We start from the raw sequence: 19947 nt of genomic DNA on the forward strand, positions 1-19947 counted from the left end.
CTCATCCTGATCTGCACCACCTGCGCGGTCACGCTGGTGCTCGTCTCCACCTGCTGTTGCTTCAAACTTTCTGAGCTAAGTCCTATTATCTAACATTATTTTTTCTTGTTTCCAATTTCAATCTTTCGATTTTCTAATATCATGATATTGATATTTTCACATCACTTCAACTGAAGCAAAATATTCACTTTGGTTATAGATCTTGAGCTATCTCTTCTAAATTGAATATTTCAAGTTTAAAGTATATTTGCTCTACCTTCCCAGACTTGTCTCAATCTATCAGTGAATCTTATATTCAGTATTATCTCAATATTCAGTGAATCTTTTCAATTGAGTGTTTTCCACTAATTTTAAAGCCTTCATTTTTCATTTCATTGGTGATTGTACCCGTCTGGTTTTAAAATTGACAATAATTAGTAACCTTCATAATAAATAATTGTTATTTGTTTTTCAATTATTAATTTACATATTAATGTATTTTCATTTCGATTTCTAAAAGTTTAAATAGTCTCAAACTCTTTTGATTATTCTGGTTATCTATCAAGTTTCAATCTCATGATTTCAAATTCATATTGTCTTATTGTAAATCAATCTTTAAATATTTCAAAGAATTGAAAGTGTTTAAACATCACTCCTGTATCTTGCATTATTTAAATTCAAGCAAGCAATTAGATCCATTTTTTTTACTTGTATTTTACTAATATTGTATTTTTATTAGTTTCCTTTGTGTCAGTTCAGTCTCTTGATTCTTGCACCTTTGCAGATCTTGTGTTATGTATCGATTATTACCTTAACTTTGTGACTGCTGTTGTTCAGCTTATCCATTCTAAATTTATTGTAGAACTTTTGTAATCGATCATCATTTGTTTGATTTTGAACTTTCTTATTCTTATAAAACTTTTCGTTACAAATTTTGCTGATTCAGTTTTTAATTACTCTTGTATTTGTTACTTGAGCACCTTTTCAATTTGAGCATTTAATTGTGATTTTGCAATATTCAGTAACTTTTCACTATTTATCATGCCTGTTGATTAATTTTGGTTTAATCATTCACTGTTCTAAATTTCTCATAGTTCTCTCAGTTATTATTTGCACTACAAACAGTTTAATTAAAGTTGTGATTATATTCAACCTTTCATTTGGTATTTTTATTTCAATCTCAATCCTGAGTTACCATTTGCTGTACATGCCAAATTTGCTTTCATTCAATATACATTATGTAAGCACATTGGATTTTTCCTCCTTTCAAATTTATATGTGGATGTTGTTAGTCTCTGATTACTTTACTAAATTTCATAACCTACAAATTCACCCTTTATACAGTCCACTCTTTTGCTTAGACAAATTTCACATTTATATATGAAATAAATATACATTTATATCATCTTATTGTCATTTGAATGAATAAAAAAGTATAAACTCAACCTCCCACATAATTAGAATAAAAAATAAAAATATGTGGACAATTTCCTGATATTCAGATTACCTCAGATTTGCTAGAGCTATGACCTTCCACTTCTGCTTTTGGAAGTGCTTAGTAAACAATTATCATATAAATATATATATATATATATTATATATATATATATATATATATATCTATATATATATATATATATATATATATATAGTTTATTTTTCTGTGTGGCAAAAAATAGTGTTCGCACCAGGGGCAAAAATGTTTTTCGGGCTCTCAATCTTTTCTAGTCCTCGGCCTATGGCCTTGGACTTGGAAACCAATTTCGAGCCAGAAAAGTCTAATTTTCGGCCCTAGGTGCGAAATATACTATACTTGTTGTCTCCTTGAATTTCTATCAATCCATATTTTTATAGATGTGAACTTAATGAGACAATATCAATTCAAAATAAAAAGGCCAGTAAGTTTTTGACGAGATTTCAAGTCGGAGAAAATGAGAATGACAACTATCATCGTTACTTATTCAATTCTCATGCCAAGCCTTTCAATTTGAAAGTGTGGAATTGTTATGATACGGTGAGTGTTTGTATTTATTTGCATCAGAAATTTTAACTAGCATAATGCCCAGCGCACAACGGTGTGACTGTTTTACAATTACAGTTGTTGCAAACTGATTCTTTATTTATCAATTCAAAATCTTATAATTTCAAAATATTTATAATTTCAAAATCTTAGTAACCAGCTTAGCAACAAAGCTAGCCTAAACGTTTTTTGGGTGCAAATTTCAAACATAAATTCTATATCTGGATTGTTTTTATGCAATTTTGGACATTTGTAATGGTGAGGATGGTTTGAAAATGTTTTTTTCTACAACTGCGCGTAAATAAAGAATTTACACACTCAATTCTCCTCGTGAAACAGCTTATTTCTGAGGAGAATCAACTTTTTCGCTCGCTAACCATCCGCGCATGTGCAGTAGATTTACTTTACGCTCCCAAATCATTCACGCATGCGCAGAAGAGTTTCTTTACACTCCCTAATCAGCTGATTGTAAGCAGCTCGCCAAAAAGTCAGATCTTAACCTAAAAAGTCGGTAATTGTAACTCCGCCAATATAAGTAATTTAACAGGTTTGGGCAGTTGTATAAAAAATTTTGTATGTAATTCGCATGTAATGCTTCTTTATCACTCTTGCAAAATTATCACGCTCTGCTTCACGTCGTGTGATAACTGTTTTGCGCAAGCGATATAGTTGTGCATTACGCTCTTAATACATAAATAGCTATTTTCCTCCACCTTCTGTCTAAAGTGCTTACTCCACTTTAAGCAGTGTGTGATTACGTAACCTTATCTTCTGGACAACATTAACATTTTATCATAATTTTTAGAGAGAAATAGTACAGGCTCAGCCTAGTTTTTCCTCCAATGTCATAATTGTATTATGATTATAGTACTTTATATAATAAATGAATTTATAAATTATAAATAATTATAAACTACTCCCTGGAGCATAATACTAGTGTCACTTTTTTGCTCTTGGGAGAAAAAACAGAAAAACTCCCTAGAGCATAAAAGTAACTCCATTATTTAAATAACATGGGGAGCATCTCTATTTTAAAAACGTAAATTTGGAATAGGTTAGAAGGTCTAAGCTCAGATTAGGGAGCATATAGAGTAGTCATTAAACCAACTTAATTTAATACCTCAAACTAGACATTTGATCAATATATGAAATTTATGTTTGTATGCTGAAATTATTACAAACTTCATATCAGTATACTAAAAAAATGTATAAATATTTCTTCATATTCCATGCTATTCAAAATACCAGCCAACGAATATTCCTCATTAACTAATCAAATTTGAAACGGGAACTTTGTCATAGTTGTAGCTGAGTCGGCCATTGTTACAACTTTTGCTGACAGATAGTGCATAGCGCTGTTGGAGAAAGAACTGTGATTACAAGCTAGCTCAGCTGTTTACTTTTTATGTTATGTTGTAACACATTGTTTGGTAACATAAGTTTTTAAAAATTATTTTATTTGCAGTTTTTATAAAAATGTAGGTGGAGGAAAAATGTTGTGTATATCACAAGTGGAAAATGTTTTTCCCCTTCAGGAAAATTGTTGCCCTCGGCTTCGCCTCAGGCTTCAAACTTTTCCCTCAGGGAGACAGTACTTTTCACTCTAGATATACAAATAACTATTTTTCTGTGAAAGTTTAAAATTGAGTTTCAACCTCAAAATTTTTCCAGCTATCAAATTTTTAACCTAAATATGTGTAACACTAGTTTACCTCTATGGTGCACATTGGGTATTGCTAAATGGACTAGCAAATAATGATGGCAGTCAGACTAAGTTATGTTCTCCTGACCGAAAACTACACAACAACTCAAAGAATTTGGAAATATACAGTGTATATCTGAGCATTTGAGACTCATGAGCTACCAGTATGTTGTGTATCTGTCATATGCCAAATAAATAATAGAGTTGCAGACTAGTTGCTTCTGTAACCAGGATACAACTGAAACAAAACCTAGTCTGTACACGGGTGTACTGTCAAGAGGCTTGTTCTAAGTCAGTTTGCATTTATTTTATCTTTTCCATCACGTGCAACTGAAGTCTGCAACGCAACTGCAACCGCGGGTCTACCTCGATTGTATGTGACTGGTTTGAGATTATCAAAATAAAGTTGCGTTGTTTTTGCCTGCCCACCTCCAAAATAGTTGTATGCGCAACTGGTTTGCAACAGTATTTGTAAAACAGTCACATTCTGTACCGTATGCTCGGCGTAAAGGGGGGTTTTACATAAGTAAAGTTTTCTTGAATATTCAAGTTTACTTGGAAGAGCGTTTACACTTGGTACTATATTGCTGTCTGTTGAGATCAGGAATGATAGCTCCAAACATCCAAATGAAAGCCAATTCTTCCATCTTGACAACTAAGGAGGGGGCTGTGGCAGGATGGGTGGCAAGAACTTTGACTTTGAAGCATTGGTCAAAAATATTGTGCAAAATACTACAATCATAATATAATTATGACATTGTAGGAAAAAATAGACTGAGCCTGTTCTATTTCTCTCCAAAAATTTTGATAAAAAGTTAATGTAGTCCAAAGTACTTGTGCTCAGAACCAGTGGTAGGGATTTGTAGGGAAGTATTATTCTCGAAGGAAGACCTGTGATTGTTGATCTGGAGGTTTAGGGCAGTGGTTTCACCTAAGTAGAAGGCAGGACAGAAGTTGCAGGAAAGGAGGTATAGATGCAATTTTTGGAGATGCAATTATTACTGGATTTATGGGTGTAGTTGGTGATAGGACTTGTGAAGGAAATAGAGGCATCAGTGATAGGATAGGTTTTACAGCGGGGGCGTTTGCAGGGTAGGGTACCAGGTGGAGTTGGGATTCCATCACTGGTGAGTGATTGGTTTTTACTGAAAATTTCCTTGAGGTTGGGAGGCTGCTTATGAATGAGGGTGGGTGGTTGCTGGAAAAGATGTTTGGTAGAGGGATTGGAGGAGACAATATGGAAGAGATCTTTAAGGTTTTTGAGGTTTTCGATTCCACGGAAGTAGATTGTACAGAGCTTTGGAATTTGAGAATTTTATTATGGTTGGATTAGTGTCTGTGTTGGAGGAGATTTGTTTCTGTAACATCCTTTCAGGATAGTTACATTTCAGGAGGGATTGGTGGAGTTTTTTGAGGTACTTGTCAAGGTGGTGGGGATCACTGCAATTTTTTGACCTTGGATTGAAAGGGAACATGGGAGGGATCTTTTGATTTGATAGGGATGACAACTCTCAAAGTAAAGGAACTTTTGAGTGTGGGTGGATATGGTGGAAGTACCCACACAGCACGGTTATTTATCTGATAGGTATCAGATACATATCCTTGAAACCTACAATACATATCAGAAACATATGGATGCATATCTGATATATATCAGTTATGTATCAGATAGGTAGAAATGTCCACTTTTGTGATATGTACCAAACAAGAATCAATGATACGTAACTGATACATTTCATTGATACATGTCGGTTATGTAACAGTGATAGGTAACTGATATGTTTCATTGATAAGTATCAGTCATGTATCAGTGATACATAACTGATATGTTTCATTGATAAGTATCGGTCATGTATCAGTGATACTGTTACCACCATTTTGTATCATTTTGTGAGCGCTCTGTTAAGAGCTTCGTGTGCAAACCCATCTGGCCATGCTGCCTATGCATGAACTGGGTGTTGGTGAGTTGGTGATGAGTTGTGAACTATGAAGTACAGACAATTTGACTATTTTTGAGTGAAGTGTGAAACACTCATAATATTAAGATCTTTGTTTCATTGATTTTCTTGTGTAATGAGTGAAAGTGCGAAACACTTGTAATATTAAGATCTTTTGTTTCATTGATCTTCTTGCGTAATACAGTCCATTTTGTAACAGTGAAATATTTGTGTCATGTGTCATTTCATTCTACACCAATCATCCATAAGCCTTGGTTACTCCGACCGGATTTGTGAATTTGTGAACTTATGTGCAATAAACTTCATCTTGTGTGATTGGTGAATTCGTGAACTTATGTGTAATAAACTTCATCTTGTGTAATTTTTGAATTCGTGAACTTGGTAAGCTTCATGACTACCGGTATGTACTGTAACATTATAACATTATCAATCTTGTTATAAAACATTATAACAATATCAACTATTTATATCAACAATATCAATTGCGTGTGACAACAATATTAATCGTGTGTGACAATAATGTCAATCTTGTGCAATAATATAATTCTTGTGTGACTGTGAAAACTGTATGTTGAATAGTGACTATATTATCTTCAAATATGTTAATTCATATATTCGTATATTCGTTCTTGATTTCGTGTTTTCATTATTTTGTCGGCGTGTTTTATTTTGTATCGTGTTTCATGTCTGCGTCTTCGCGTTCGTGTGTGTATCTTCTTTTGTTCGTGGTATGTGTTGGTCGCTCAGTCGGCACTCGCGTAATCCAGTCGCCCGCCGAGCACCTTCAGACAGAGCTGCTCCTTGCAACAGAACACAATTGCAATTGCAACAGCAATGCAGCTTCAACTTTGCAACGCAACTAGTACCTATTTTTTTTTGTTGTATTCGCTAAATACATCTTGATCTTTCATCATCATGGCTGGAACAAAACAATTGATAAAGGAACGTGGTCTTGTGAAGGCAAAACTAACATGATTTAAGTCAGCAATTTCTAAAGGTACCATTGACATTACTGAATTGAAAATCAGATTGTCAAAGCTGAATGAATATTGGCAAGAATTTGATAGAATACAGAAACAAATTGAGTTAGCAGAAATATCAGATGAATCTGATGATGAAAGTGAAAGAGAAAATTTCGAGAAATAATTTTTTGACTTGAGTGCTCAGGCTGAAAATTTAATTTCAAAACATGAAGTAACAAAAATAAACATCATACCTGAAATCAACGATATTCCATTCAAACTCCCTGAGATAAAACTTCCAATATTCAGTGGAAATTATGATGAGGGGCCATCATTTCATGATACCTTTGTTGCCCTAATTCATCCAAGAAAATTGTTAGAGACTCACAAATTTCACTATTTAAAGGGAGCATTGAAGGGTGGAGCTGCTGAGATTCTACAGTCATTAGAGAGCTCAGCTGAAAACTACCAAGTAGCATGGGAGCTACTTACTGATCGATTTGAAAATAGATGTGTTCTCATCAACAAGCATATAAATGCACTCTTCAATCTGAAAAAATGTGACAAGGCTTCTTCAACATCTCTATGACATCTCCTAGATGATTCATTGAAGCACATTCGAGCATTAACAGGTCTTGGTGAACCCACAGAGCACTGGGACACTCTGATAGTTCATATTATCACAAGAAAATTGGATGCTGCAACGCTCTGTGAATGGGAAAATTCTCTAGAAACTTCAGAATTACCCACCATGAAGCAACTTGAAGACTTCTCGAAGCATAAATACCAGGTGCTTGAGTCCATTGAAACAAGCAAATCCTCCTCAAGTGTTCAAGGATCTTCATCTAGTCGACCTCACCAAGGTGTTCACAACAAGGAGCCTACTTCAAACAACTTCTATGCTGCAGTGAAACCAAATTGTCAACTATGTGCTGAACCTTTCCATCAACTATTCCATTGTAAGAAATTCAAATTATGATCTGTGTCTGAACGTGAAAGGGAGGTCAAAAAACTTAACATGTGTTTCAACTGCCTCCAGGATGGTCATGCAGCTGCAGACTGTAAGTCAGGCTGATGTAAACTATGCAGTGGAAGACACAACACACTACTCAATAGGCCCAACAAATCTTCTGATCAGTCTACCCAAAAGGAAAAATCTTTACCTCCTATACAACACACAATTGCATCAACATCTGATGTGAAGCAGCCATCAAATACACACATCATGCTCTCAACAGCAATCATCACAGTAAAGGACAGTCATGGGACTCCTCACCTATGCAGAGCCTTGCTTGACAGTGGATCTCAATCAAACTTCATAACTGAAAGGACAGCACAATTCCTGAAACTTCGAAGAAAGAAATCAGCTATTGAAGTTAGTGGTATTGGACAATCTTCTACAAAGACATGTCACGCAGTTGACTGCAACATCCAATCCAGAATGACTTCATTTTCGGCATCCATTGAATGTATTGTCTTGGAAAAATCACTCAGAAGCTACCAATCATTGAAATACCAATATCAAGGCTGAACATTTATGAAAACATACAGTTGGCAGATCCTAAATGTCACATACCTAGTGACATTGATATTCTTCTTGGTGCAGAACTATTCTATGACATAATTTGTGATGGAAAAATTTTGGTCAATGAGACATCTCCAACTCTCCAAAATTCAACATTTGGCTGGATAGTTTCTGGCAAAGTGAACATCAACATTGAAACTTCATACCTATCAACAGTGTGCAACTTAACAACAATTGAGGAACTTAACAACACAATGAACAGTTTTTGGAAAATTGGAGAATTAGAGGGTAACAGGCTCTTTAGTGGAAATGACAGATATTGTGAAGAATACTACACAAAGACAACAGAACGAGATCAAGATGGCAGATACTCTGTAAAAATTCCATTGAAGGAAGAGTTGAGTGAACTAGGTCAATCCTATGACACAGCACTCAAGAGATTTATCTACTTAGAAAAACGGTTAGAAAAGAATGAACATCTCAAAACAGAATACATCAAATTCATGAGAGAATATGAGAACATGCAACACATGAAACAGACAACTGAAGAAGAAGCTAATTCATCCACAAATTACTTCATTCCTCACCATGCAGTCATCAAGGAAACCTCTACAACAACCAAAGTTCGAGTTGTATTTGATGCTTCATGTAAAACTTCTACTTGAACTTCATTGAATGACATTTCAATTGTAGGACCAACTGTACAATCTTCATAGATAAATATCATCCTAAGATTCTGAACTCACAAGATTGCTACAACAGCTGACATTGAGAAAATTTATAGACAAATACTGATCAATCCTGATCAAACCAATCTCCAACTGATTCTGTGGCGTGAAAATTCAAAGGAGTCTATCAAAATATACAAATTATCAACTGTCACATATGGAACAGCTAGTGAACCATATCTTGCAACACGAACATTGAACCAATTGGCCTATGATGAGAGTTATAATTTTCCAAAGGCTTCACAAGCTATGCTTCATGATTTTTATGTAGACGATGCTATAACAGGTGGTGAATCAGTTGAAGAAGTTCAAAAAACTGTGAATGACTTAAGGAAATTAGCAAAAAGTGGTGGTTTCCATTTGAGGAAATGGTGTAGTAACAACCCAGAAGTTTTGAAGAATGTTCCTGATGAAGATATTGAACAAAAAACTTTCAACTTGCACCAAGATCAGAATAACAAAACATTAGGTATCATTTGGAATCCCAAAACAGATGTCTTTCAATTCACATTCCAAAACAAACAATCCAATCACAAGTTAACAAAGAGATCTGTCTTGTCAGCTATTGGTCAAATATTTGATCCTTTGGGAATCATTGGCCCTGTGGTTTTGTTAGCAAAATCATTAATGCAGAAATTGTGGACATGTAAGATTGGCTGGGATGATCCCCTGCCTGCAAATCAATGGATGTTATTCAGACAAACAATACCAATTCTCACTCAATTGCAAATTCCCAGGTGTATCACAAACAAAATCATTGCAAATCAATATGAGATTCATGGATTTTCTGATGCGTCTGAAGTGGCATATGGTGGATGTGTATATTTAAGATGCATTGGTTCTTCACAAAACATATCTTGTCTCGTTACTTCTAAGTCTCGAGTAGCACCAATAAAAAAGGTCTCTCTTCCAAGACTAGAATTGTGTGGAGCTCTCCTATTGGCAGAATTGACAAAGACTGTTGTTGATGCACTGCATCTTCCAATACAAAACATATATCTGTATACTGACTCAATGATTGTTCTGGCATGTATAAAGGCCCCATCATCACATTGGACTACATTTGTTCCTAATTGAGTAGCAAAAATCCAGGATCTGAGCAACGTACAATCATGGAATCATATTCAGGGAACTTCTAACCCAGCAGATTTCTTGTCTCGAGGTCTTGAGCATGAAAAATTATTGAACAACGACTTATATTGGGAAGGGCCAGCCTTTCTCAAGAACAAAGATATTAGCAGTGAATTTGCTTCCAATCAAACAATCAATCTAAGAGAAGAAGAAATTCCTGAGAGGCGTAAATCTCAAACCATTGCCTATCTTATTGTGACTGATGCTATCAACATACATAAATATTCATCATTATCAAAGACGTTGTGTATTCTAGCCTATTGTATGCGATTCATCAAAAATTGTCTCTCATCCTCACATAGAACACAAGTTTCTTGGGCTCTGTCAGTAGCAGAATTGCAATCTGCAGAAGTGAAACTAATTAAACTTACTCAAAGTGAGTCATTCCATAAGGAGCTAGAAGAGCTCAAGGCAGGAAAGTCTGTGAACAAGCACAGTCAACTTTTATCATTGCATCCCTACTTAGATGAAGATGAAATAATCAGAGTAGGAGGACAATTGCAAAACTCCAATCTTCCAATGGATCAAGAACATCCAATTGTGTTACCCAAAAAACACAAAATTGTTGAACTGATTTCATATGATGTTCATGTGAGAACAAAACACAGTGGACCTCAAGCAACGCTGAACACAATTAGGCAGAGATATTGGCCTTTAGGAGGCAGAAATCTTACACGTCGTATTTTTCACCAATGTGTGAGATGCTTCCGAACCAGCCCAAAACTACAGGTGCAGCTGATGGGTAATCTTCCAACGCCCAGAGTGACTGTACCTCTGAGACCATTCACAGTATCCGGAGTCGATTACTGTGACCCATTTTTTGTCAAAAAAGGACAACAAGGAACAAAGTGCTACATTTGTGTATTCATCTGCTACAGCTGCAAAGCAGTTCATCTTGAGCTAGCTGAAGACATGTCAACTGCTTCATTCATTGCTGCACTGCAACGTTTCATATCCAGAAGAGGGAGACCATCAGAAATGTACTCTGACAATGGAACTAATTTTGTAGGAGCCCAAAGAGAGATTCACCACATCTTGGACAGTGAAAAATTCCAAACCTCAATTGCTCAAGAGAGTATAAAGTGGCACTTTCAGCCTCCAAGTGCACCAAACTTTGGCGGTTTATGGGAATCTTCAGTGGAACTAGTGAAAACTCACCTGAAAAGAGTTATTGGTGAATCATGCTTAACAATAATAGAGTTCATCACTCTAATTACTCAAATAGAGGCCTGTGTGAATTCCCGGCCTATTACTCCAATGTCTGAAGAGCCATCAGACCTTGTTGCTCTGACTCCAGCACACTTTCTGATTGGCAGTGTTCTTACCGACCTTCCAGAACCCAATCTTCTACACATATCACAAAATCGGCTCAATCAGTGGCAACATGTGCAGCAAATGAAACAGCACTTCTGGGCACGCTGGTCAAAGGACTACCTTTCCAACCTGCAGCAGCGCTACAAGTGGCAGTCCAACTCCTCTGCTATTCAACCAGGCAGTATGGTGGTTGTCAAGGAAGGCAACCTACCACCCTTCAAATGGCCACTTGCAAGAGTGACTGCAATTCATCCTGGACGTGACAATTGTGTTAGAGTAGCTACAGTAAAAACCACCAATGGAGAATTTAAAAGACCAGTAAACAAATTGTGTTTATTACCATTTCCTAACAATTGATTCAACTTTTTACTGCTTATTCTTTTTTGTATATTTTTCGAATTATTTTTTTCTTTTTCTATTTAGAAGGCATACCTTCATGGTGGGGGGTATGTTACCACCGTTTTGTATCATTTTGTGAGCGCTCTGTTAAGAGCTTCGTGTGTAAACCCATCTGGCCATGCTGCCTATGCATGAACTGGGTGTTGGTGAGTTGGTGATGAGTTGTGAACTATGAAGTACAGACAATTTGACTATTTTTGAGTGAAAGTGTGAAACACTCATAATATTAAGATTTTTGATTCATTGATTTTCTTGTGTAATGAGTGAAAGTGCGAAACACTCATAATATTTATATCTTTTGTTTCATTGATCTTCTTGCGTAATACAGTCCATTTTGTAACAGTAAAATGTTTGTGTCATGTGTCATTTTACTCTACACCAATCAAACATAAGCATAACATATGTATCACTGATACTTCTTGGTACATATCACAAAAGCAGACATTTCTACTTATCTGATACATAACTGATATAGATCAGGTATGTACCAGATATGTTCCAGATAGGTCAACAATGTACATATTATATACCTATCAGATATGTATCACCTTGTACATATATTTTTTTATCACATTTTTGTAGTTTTATACTTCACAGGTATCAGAATTCAATTTGAAAATGTTAATATTACAATATATTATAGGGGCTAGAGGATGAAAGGATAATAATCAATCAATAGAATATGAGCATGGATGAATTTAAACTGATTTAATTATATAATTTGAAAAGAGTAACAAACATAGAAATTTGATTAATAAAAGATTCAAAATTTTAATATATAACAAATATAAAAAGTTCCACAAAAATCTGTAATTCTGTGAATTCTATAATTATATAGACATACATGAAATAATAATCCTTTGGACCAATTTTAATAAAAATTATAATAAAATGACAAACTAATATTTTTGATACAGTAGTACTTACAATTTCATACTTTCAATTAAAAAATAAAAAATCATAATTTTTGGTATAATATTTACAATTTTATACTTCATGTTAAGCTTTCTCTCCTATACATCTCCTTCTTCTCTCTCCTCACTCTCATCAGTATGTGGTGATGTACAGAGCCTAGGAAAAAGGAAATTATCACAGCAAATTGGAAATTTAATGAATGTTGATTTTCAAGCAAGTTTCTTGTCTAAATATGCAAACATTTTAAATAATAGTAATATTAGGTGAAAAAAACCTCCAACGAGATGTGAAGATTATAGATAGTCTGAGTAGATTTTTGCCCACACCTTCCTCTACTAGAGTTCCCAGTGTCGCTCTGGGCCGGCTAAACTCAGTCGGCGACTGGGGTGGGCCGCAGCAGGGGACGGGAGTCTTGGTGGGGCGTCCGTCAACCACCCTCGATCGAGTCGGGGGTTGAAACAGGATCTTGAGTGCTTTAGAGAAATGTTTCCCTCTTTTAGGAAAGAGGGGCCGTGCTTTTGCACTGCCAAACAGGGTTGGTTGTGGAATGAAGGGAGTAGAAACGTTGCAGTGTCAGCAGTGAAAAAGATCTTCGTGTCGGGACTAAGTCCTAGTCCTCGGGCACCGGGTGTCTTCCCGGGGTCCGGATTAATCCCGGAGCTCTTGCAAAGGCTCCTAGCCTTTCTAGAGGTCCTCTATCGATTCCGAATGGAATCAGTAAGTTGCGACAGCTCGCGCTCCAGACTTTTCTAAGTCCTAGTCGTCGGGCACCAGGTGTCCTCCTGGGGTCCGGATTGGTCTCGGAGCTCTCGCAAAGGCTTCCCTAGCCTTTCTAGAGGTCCTCTATCGATTCCGAATGGAATCAGTAAGTTGCGACAGCTCGCGCTCCAGACTTTTCTAAGTCCTAGTCGTCGGGCACCAGGTGTCCTCCTGGGGTCCGGATTGGTCTCGGAGCTCTCGCAAAGGCTTTCCCTAGCCTTTCTAGAGGTCCTCTTTCGATTCCGAATGGAATCAGTAAGTTGTGGCGGCTCGCGCTCCACACTTTTCTAAGTCCTAGTCGTCGGGCACCAGGTGTCCTCCTGGGGTCCGGATAGGTCTCGGAGTTCTCGCAAAGGCCTTCCCTGGCCTTTCTGGAGGTCCTCTTTCGATTCCGGATGATACCGACTCGTTGCGGAGGCCCACTCACTAGACTTCTCTCGCAGACGCGAAGTCTAAGTCCTCGAGCACCGAGTGTCCTCCTGGGGTCCGGATTGATCTCGGAGCTCTCGCAAAGGCTTTCCCTAGCCTTTCTGGAGGTCCTCTTTCGATTCCCGAAGGAATCAACACGTTGCGGGGGCCCGTTCACTGGACTTCTCTTGCGAACGCCGTGTCTAAGTCCTCGGGCACAAGGTGACCTCCTGGGGTCCGGATCGGTCTCGGAGCTCTCGCAAAGGCCTTCCCTAGCCTTACTTGAGGTCCTCTTTCGATTCCTGAAGGAATCAACACGTTGCGGGGGCCCGTTCACTGGACTTCTCTCGCGAACGCCGCGTCCAAGTCCTCAGGCACCAGGTGTCCTCCTGGGGTCCAGATCGGTCTCGGAGCTCTCGCAAAGGCCTTCCCTAGCCTTAATTGAGGCCCTCTTTCGATTCCTGAAGGAATCAACACGTTGCAGGGGCCCGTTCACTGGACTTCTCTCGCGCACGCCGCGTCTAAGTCCTTGGGCACCAGGTGTCCTCCTAGGGTCCGGATCGGTCTCGGAGTTGTTGGAAAGGCTTTTCCTCTCCTTCCTTGAGGTCCTCTTGCACTTCGATGCTCCGCTGGTGATGTTCCAATGTGTAGTCAGTTTTCGACCAAAACCTGACGTGTCGCCGTTGGTCGAAACTGGTAGTCTGTCATCTAAATACGTTTTAAACGTCGATCAGCACTCGTCCAAATGGATGTTGAGCAGTGGAGCTTACAGTGCCTGAGACTAATCGTCCTTAATCTCAAACACAACTCCCGGTCGCTGAAGGATTCGGAGTACACTCTACTACGAGTTGTACTGTGTTGCTAGCTGCACGCTGCTTCCTTCTCACCTCTCTCGACCGCTCGCACTGGATTTCCGAACTCGACTGCCTCCTGCTAGCCTTTCTCGAGCCTCCCTCAGTGACCGAGAGGGAGGGGAAAGAGGATGCGCAGCACCGCTGAGCGGTAGGCCAGCGGCTGGCTTGCTCGTTGACCCCTTTGATTCTATCAAAGATAACCGAGCGTCAAATAAATGAGCCCTAAACTCAATTCCTTTCACTAGTTACGATACACATCGTGACAATAGGGTTAGTGAAAATTATGAAAACAGCTCAATATTTCTTTCACAAGGATAGTTTGACAGTAAGTTTCATTGGAGGATCTTTATGGAATTGAAAAAGTTACTTTAAAATTTTAAATTAGATTTTTGAATCAAGTAGTTTTATTCAAGTAGTTTTATGATCTCCAATAAGATCCACTGTGAAATTATCCTTGCTAATAGTATATCAAGCTATTTCCATAATTTTCACCACCCCTTGCTATGTATGATTCTATTGTTGGTGATTGATTTTTTCATGTTGATTTAGTCCTTTCATGCTGCTAGTTGCATGTTCTTTATGAATTTTTGGAAGAAGATAAAAGTGTGGTGTGTTGGGAGAGTCTGGAGAAAGGATGTTGATGTCTGAGTCCGAGAGGCCTTCAGATAGACCATATTGCATCAGAAATATGAAGACTTTCTTTTGGATTCGTGGAGTTTGATCAGAAGGAAGGAGTTGATATTGTTTAAGTTTGGTGAGTTGCTGGTTGGCTTCATTGGTGTTCAGTAACACTATAGTTGAGCTTTTGTCAGGTTTGGTAAAACGAATAGCCTACTGGGGTCAGAGCAAAGGTCTTTGATAGATTTAAAGGGGTGTGAGGTTGTGGGTTGGAGTTGGGGATTCAATGTATTTTTTGGAGCTGACTTTGTTGAGGAGTAAATTGCAGAAGATTTCAACAGGTTAGCTGGCTGGGAGAGACTTGGGTTCACTTTGGACTTTGGGGCAAACTTTTTGATGATTTGGTCAGAAATAGTTGATGGGGGAGGGCAAGAAGGGTACCATATTACATTCTGCTTTATCTATTACCCACATATGTGGGATCGATGGCGTCAAAAAATCAAAACATGTACAAAACACATTCAACAAAAACTGTAACAGTTCAGATGGCAGAAGGGTCAGAATAGTATAAGAGTGATAAATTATGGCATTTGCAAGGTGACCATTTTATGTCTCGTGGGATATCTGTGTGAAATGTTATCCTCCATGTATTTCCGCTTATTACTGTAAACAAAAGATGCAATATTCAATAAATAAAGGGCTGGAATTGTTAATAAATCAAGTTTTTTGAAAATTGGCCTACATGAAACCCTAGATTCGGCCCCCTCAATAACCCAGATTGCTTTCTTTCGCTTTCGAGACATATTCTAAAGGTTTGTTTGTTTGCTACCCCAAAATAAGATACTGTATCTGAGTAAGTGCTGTTTTATAGCATTTGATAAGACAGTTAGTGCTGTTTTTCTTTTTGCCACTCTGAATATTGTTTTCAGGGCAAAGATAGCACAGGACAATTCCACATCCAATGCTTTTACGTGACTATCATCCCACTTAACATTTCCCTGCAGGTCAACACCAAGAAATCTAATCAACTCAGTAGCGCAACATTCCTCTCTAGTTGCTGAGTAAAGAGTATGTGCAAAACTTCCAGAGCCCCCACTAGAAAATTTGATGGGTGATGATGGGTTTTCTTCAAATTTTATTTAAAAATAACAGTTGATTATAGCTGAACCAATGACGGGGGCACTTTAGTTCATGGGCCACGGAATCTAGCATTGAGACCTACATAGATCGATAGAGGAGGTCAAGACGAGATCAACCATGTATAACATTGTTGTCGATTTCCAAGGATTAGCTGAAAAAACATGGCGAAAAGTTCAAAATTTTTATATAAATTTTTATTTTTAATAATTTTTTTATGGCTACAATATGTTTAAAACTAGTGCAATCTTATGTAAAATTTGACGAGGAATCCAATGAAATTAATTTCAGGTTCGTAACTTCAGTAGTTTTTGAGATATTGCAAAAAATGTGCAGAAAAATGCAAATTTTTTGGTTTAAAAAAGGTTAACTTGTTTTCATGATGATTAATAGGTATTTTAAACTATTGGATTCAGTAGAATCATAAATTTTAAAGGAAAAATGTTCAGTCACTTTATAACCTAAACTCAAAATTGCTCGAGATATTTGGGAAAATAAAAAAAAATTGCACACTCAATACTCTTCAATTCTCATATTTAATTTTTTTACTACTTTTAGTGACTACTAAATTGGCTAAATCTCATTGGGATTTTTGCATGGAATTTTTTAAAATAGATTTGAGGTTAGAAAATTTTATAGATTATTGAGATATTTGGAAAAAATACAAGAAAATGTAGTATTTTAGCTTTAGAAGAGTTCAATATATAGGCATAGTGCAGACCGATATTTGGGATCACATTTTATTCAACTTCCAATGCAATTCAGAAGCTTTAAAAGATTGTAAAAATAATTGAATCAAATCAAGCTTTTCCTAACCTAAGATTTTTCCCAATGTAAGCTTTTCCTAACCCAAGTTTTCCCTAACCTAATCTTTTCCCAATCTTACCTTTTTTCCTAACCTCAGATTTTTCCTAATCTAAGCTTTTCCCAACCTAAGCTTCCCCTAACCTGAGCTTTTCTCAAACGTAGCTTGCCCTAACCTAAGTTTTTCCTAACCTAAGCTTTTCCCAATCTTAGCTTTTTCCTAACCTTGGATTTTTCCTAATCTAAGCTTTTTTCCAACCTAAGCTTTTTTCTAACCTAAGCTTTTCCTAACCTAAGCTTTTTCTAATCTAATGTTTTACTAACCCAAGCTCCTCCAACCTAAGCTTTTCTCAGACCCAGCTTCCCCAAACCTAAGCTTCTCCTAACCTGAGCTTTTACTAATCTAATCTTTTCCTAACCTAAGTTTATCCCAGACCCAGCCTTATCTTACCTAAGCTTTTCCTAACCTAAACTTTTTCTAATCTGAGCTTTTCCTAACCCAAGCTTTCCCCAACCTAAGCTTTTCTTAAACCCAGCTTTCCCTAAACTAAGCTTTACCCACCCCAAGCTTCTCCTAACCCAAGCTTCACCCAACCTCAACTTTTTCCTAACCTAAGCTTTTCCTTATCTACTTTTTTTAACCTAAGCTTTTCTCAAACCCAGCTTCCCCTAACCTAAGCTTCTCCTAACTTAAGCTTTTTCTAATCCAAACTTTTCCTAACCCAAGCTTTCCCCAGACCGAGCTTCCCCCAACCTAAGCTTTTCCTAACCTTAGCTCTTACCTAACCTATGCTTTACCTAACCTTAGCTTTTCCTAATCTAAGCTTCTCCTAACCTAAGCTTTTTCCTAACCTAAGCTTTTCCTAAGTTGAGCTCTTTCTAATGCAAGTTTTCCTAACCCATTTTTCCCTGACCTAAACCTTTCTCAGACCCAGCTCCCCCTAACCGAGCTTTTCCCAACCTTAGCTTTTTCCCAACCTGAGCTTTTCCTAACCTCAGCTTTTCCCAATCCAAGCTTTTCCCAACCCAAGTTTTCTTCCTTATATAAGGTTTTCCTAAACTAAGATTTCCCTAACCTAAGCTTTTCCTGACCCTACCTTCTCCTAACCTAAGCTTTCCCTAATCTAAGCTTTTCCTGACCTAAGCTTCCCCTAACCTAATATTTTCCTGATCAAAGCTCCTCCTAACATAAGCTTTCCCCATTCTAAGCTTTTTCTAACCTAAGTTCTCCCTAGGTAGCAAAAAATGGAGTTGCAATATTTTTATTTGCCCAAATATCTCAAACAATTTTGAGTTTAGACAATCAAGTGACTGGTCATTTTTTCTTTAGAATTTATCATTCTACTAAATCCAATAGTTTAAAATACCTATCAATCACCATGCAAACAGGTTCACCTCTTTTAAACCCAAAATTTGCACTTTTTCGCACATTTTTTGCAATATCTCAAAAACTACTGAAGTTACGAACCTGAAATTAGTTTCATTGGATTCCTCGTCAAATTATACATCAGATTGCACTAGTTTTGAACATATTGTAGCCATAAAAAAAATATTAAAAATAAAAATTGATATAAAAATGTTGAGCTTTCCGCCATGTTTTTTTCAGCTAATCCTTGGAAATCGACAACAATGTTATACATGGTTGATCTCGTCTTGATCTCCTCTATCGATCTATGTAAGTCTCAATGCTAGATTCCGCGGCCCATATACTAAAGTGCAGCCCCAATGACAAAGCTAGTTAAGAGACTGCACTGAATTCCGCTGGATTTCATCATCATCTCAACCCTTCACAATCACTGTGGTAACTTATCATCTGCATAGAGAATGCAGATGATAAGTTCCCTTCAGTTGCAGTTCCCTGAGGAACCCCACATAGATTTATTTTCCATTCTGATGTCTCAAAGATCCAGTATAAATGATTTCTCTTTCTGCAGGTGGGAACTCAAATTCTAATAGTACTTAATCAGTTTCAAGTGATAAAAATAGCTGAAGTAAAAATAGAAAAATATGTATATTATGATGGAGTTACTTTTTCAATGGCTAAGTATGTTGGAACGTTCAACCAATTTCACAATCTACCCTTTATTCAAATAGAAGAAGTGAAGTACCTCAATCAAGCAGGAAACGTTGTTATGAGATTTGGTAAGTTGTAACAAAAATGATCTATCTTCTATGTGAATCATTATTCTGTTGTGATTAGGTACTTTAACAAGACCAAAATTGATGAGTTTTCAAGTTGGATTGATGGCGTATGCCATAAATCATTACCGTACCTTTAACTATAGGTTCCACTTTATTAAAAAAATAAACCTTAGTTTTCCCTATGGTTCCACTTAAAACCACTTAAAAGGTTAAAAATTGCACAAAAAGTGTCGTTTTCTGCTAAAGCTGTGGTATCTAAAAAAAAAACTAAACAATTTGAAATAAGAAATATCATGTCAACTTCTTATGTTTTATATTTCATTAATGCATTACATGATTCTGCTCATGAGAGTTATTTCCACATGCAAACAGAAATATCATAACCTCGTAATTCAGACACTGTGTTACTTGTAAATATTTGAAAAACACTTACTTCTCATGGAGTATTGAGGAATAAATTTCACTTCTGAGGAGAAGCTTCATCAGCCTGACACCAGGGGCGCTTGCTTTCGATGGGTTGGACTGTGTGGCCAAAATGTATAAAAATTGCATTTGATTTGAAGTTTATTTGGTCATTGATTAAATTGGATTA

The sequence above is a fragment of the Nilaparvata lugens genome, chromosome 1 (assembly GCF_014356525.2).
Source record: "Nilaparvata lugens isolate BPH chromosome 1, ASM1435652v1, whole genome shotgun sequence".
Taxonomy (NCBI): Eukaryota; Metazoa; Arthropoda; class Insecta; order Hemiptera; family Delphacidae; genus Nilaparvata; species Nilaparvata lugens.